Here is a 3,500-nt window from a genome sequence, read left to right as displayed (position 1 = left end):
TTCAGCAGAACCGTTGCTGTTGCATTACTCGGCTGCACCGTTTTAGAGGTTTAAGAGTTATTTAATGTTAAATTTGAGGTCATTTACCCTCAAATTGGCCTGAGAGCCTCTGCAACTGCCCGTGTCCCCCTGCTCAGATTTGGGGTTGTGGGGTGAAGAGCGGCCGTTGGGTGGGCTCATGTCCTGCACCCACCCCGGCCCCATTTTGATATTTTTATCCCCCTAAAAATTACATTTAAGTGTGGGTGGTTTTTTTTTTTAATTTCCCCTCCTCCCCAAGAAATACAACTCACGGGCGGGTTGCCGGCCTGGTCGTGGAGGGGGGGTGGGTTGCCATCCACTGACGGCGGTAAAGGCTGGCCGAAGGGCTGTGAGAGAAAAAAGAGCCCCCCCCCCCCCCCCCAATATCATCAAAATGGCAGCCAGGCCCAAATTTGGGCTAAAAATGGGAACTAAAGGGTGAGAGGGGAGTGGGAATGGGGAAGCACTTAAAAAATACCCTCCCCTGTAAGCCTTTCTTGCCCCCCCAGCCCCTCGGGGGGGGTCTGCTTCCCTCAGACCCCATTAAAACCCTTCTTGCCCCCCTTGTCCCCCCCCCCCCAGCCCCTCAAGGGGGGTCCTACTGCCCCTCAGCCCCCATTAAAACCCTTCTCGCCCCCACCCAGCCCCTCGAGGGGGGATTCTACCCCCCCCTCAATCTCCATTAAGACCCTTCTCACCCCCCCAGGCCCTTAGGAGGGTTGTCCCCCACCTCACCCACATTAAAACCCTTCTTGACCCCTCCAGCCCCTCGGGGGGGGTCTACCCCCCCTCAATCTCCATTAAGGCCCTTCTTGCCCCCCCCAGCCCCTCAGGCGGGGTCCTACCCCTCCCTCAGCCCCCATTAAAACCATTCTTGCCCCCCCTCAGCCTGCATTAAAACCCTTCTCAACCCCCCCCAGCCCCTCAGGGGGTGTTCTACCCTCCCTCAGCCCCCACTAAAACCCTTCTTGACCCCCCCAGCCCGTCAGGGGGGGTTTCTACCCTCCCTCAATCTCCATTAAGGCCCTTCTCGCCTCCCCAGCCCCTCAGGGGGGGTTCTACCCTCCCTCAGCCCCCACTAAAACCCTTCTCAACCCCCCCAGACCCTCGGGGGGGGTTCTACCCTCCCTCAATCTCCATTAAGGCCCTTCTTGCCCCCCCCAGCCCCTCAGGCGGGGTCCTACCCCCCCCAGTCCCCATTAAAACCATTCTTGCCCCCCTCAGCTTGCATTAAAACCCTTCTCAATCCCCCCAGCCTCTCAGGGGGGGTCCTACCCCCCCACAGCCCCCATTAAAACCCTTCTCGCCCTCCCCCCCAGCCCCTCGGGGGGGGATTCTACCCCCCTTCAGTCTCTATTAAGACCCTTCTCACCCCCCCAGGCCCTCAGGAGGGTTGTCCCCGCCCCCCCCCCCCATTAAAACCCTTCTTGACCCCTCCAGCCCCTCAGGGCAGGTTCTACCCCCCCTCACCACTATTAAAACCCTTCTTGACCCCCCCCCAGACCCTCGGGGGGGGTGATTCTACCCACTCTCAATCTCCATTAAGACCCTTCTTGCCCCCCCCAGCCCCTCAGGTGGGGTCCTAACCCCCCCAGCCCCCATTTAAACCATTCTTGCCCCCCCCCCAGCCTGCATTAAAACCCATATTGACCCCCCCAGCCCCTCAGGGGGGGTTCTACCCCCCCTCAATGCCCATTAAAACCCTTCTCGCCCCCCCCAGTTCCTCGGGGGGGGGATTCTACCCCCCCTCAATCTCCATTAAGACCCTTCTTGCCCCCCCCAGCCCCTCAGGTGGGGTCCTAACCCCCCCAGCCCCCATTTAAACCATTCTTGCCCCCCCTCAGCCTGCATTAAAACCCTTATTGACCCCCCTCAATGCCCATTAAAACCCTTCTCGCCCCCCCCAGTTCCTCGGGGGGGGATTCTACCCCCCCTCAATTTCCATTAAGACCCTTCTTGCCCCCCCCCAGCCCCTCAGGAGGGTTCTACCCCCCCCCTCAGTCCCCATTAAAACCCTTCTCGCCCCCCCCAGCTCCTCAGGCAGGGTCGTACCCCCCCTCAGCCCCCTTTAAAACCATTCTTGCCCCCCCTCAGCCTGCATTAAAACCCTTATTGGCCCCCTCGGGGGGGGTTCTACCCCCCTCAGTCCCCATTAAAACCCTTCTTGCCCCCCCCAGCCCCTCAGGGCCTGTACCCGCCAGAGGAGGGGCGCAGCGCGCATGCGCGAGTCGGGAAGCGCGGCCGCCACCTCCGAGCGCCAGGGGGCGCTGTTTCCGCCCTTCCCGCTCTCCCGCGGGGCATGCCGGGAGTTGTAGTTTTTTTGCCGCCCCGGGCCTGCTCTCCGCCATGTTCGTTCGGGGGCATGCTGGGAGCTGTAGTTCTGCGCCCAGGGGTCTCGTCGGCCATCTTGGCAGCGGTGCATGCCGGGAGCTGTAGTTCTGCGCCCAGGGGTCTCGTCGGCCATCTTGGCAGCCGCGCAGGCTGGCGGCTGTAGGTGGGCCTCCTGGCCGCCACGCTGCTCTTGGCGGTCGGCCGGCAGTGGCGGCTGGGCACCGGTGCCCCCTCGCCCGCCACGGAGCTTCCCTCCCTGGTTTGTCTCCGTGGGGGCGGCGGGTTTTTCCCCACCCAGGATCCTCCAAATCACCTCCAAGACCCTGGCCCTGCCACCCCCCCACCTGAAGACCACCCGACTTTTGGCCCGTCCTGGCGTGTCCCGAGACCATCCTCGCACCCCAGCGCCCTCTTCGAGCACCGCGGGGGCTTTTTGGCCCCCTCCGAACCGCTCCTGAGGCCATCAGCACTCTTCAACCAAGGCTGGACGACAAAGTCTTTGCCTTTTAGCCCACTGATCCAGCCACGCTCGAAGAAGATGGCCACCACCTCGGAGAGGTGCTCACCACCATCATTGGGCGCCCAGCCGCGAAGACATGTTCGGTGCCTTCATTGTGTTAGGAAGGTATATCTGCCAAGCTGTGAAGCCACACTCGACACCATCACTGCCTTAGGACACCACGTCCGTGAAGATGTGGTCAACACCATCGTTGTGTTAGGAAACCACGTCCACCACCACAACGATGCACTCAACACCGTTGTTGTGTTGGGCAACCACGCCTGTCAAGCCAGGAAGACATGCTCAACACCATCGCTGCATTAGGAAACCACGTCTACCACCATGAAGACCTCCTCAACTCCATTGTTGTGTTAGGCAACCATGTCCTCTGAGCCGTGAAGATGCACTGAACATCATCGCCGTTGCATCGGGAAATCATATCCACAGCTATGAAGATGTGCTCAACACCAGCATTGTATTGGTGACCCACGTCCATCAAGCCATGAAGGCGGGCTCAACACCACCATTGTGTTGGGAAAACACGTCCTTCACCACGAAGATGCGCTCAATGCCTTCATTGCCTGCACGGACCACATCCACCAAGCCATGAAGACACACTCAACACCAGTGCTGCATTGGGAAACCATGT

The sequence above is a fragment of the Buteo buteo genome, chromosome 29, assembly GCF_964188355.1.
Source record: "Buteo buteo chromosome 29, bButBut1.hap1.1, whole genome shotgun sequence".
In the NCBI taxonomy this organism is placed as follows: domain Eukaryota; kingdom Metazoa; phylum Chordata; class Aves; order Accipitriformes; family Accipitridae; genus Buteo; species Buteo buteo.
This window is presented reverse-complemented; position numbering follows the sequence as displayed.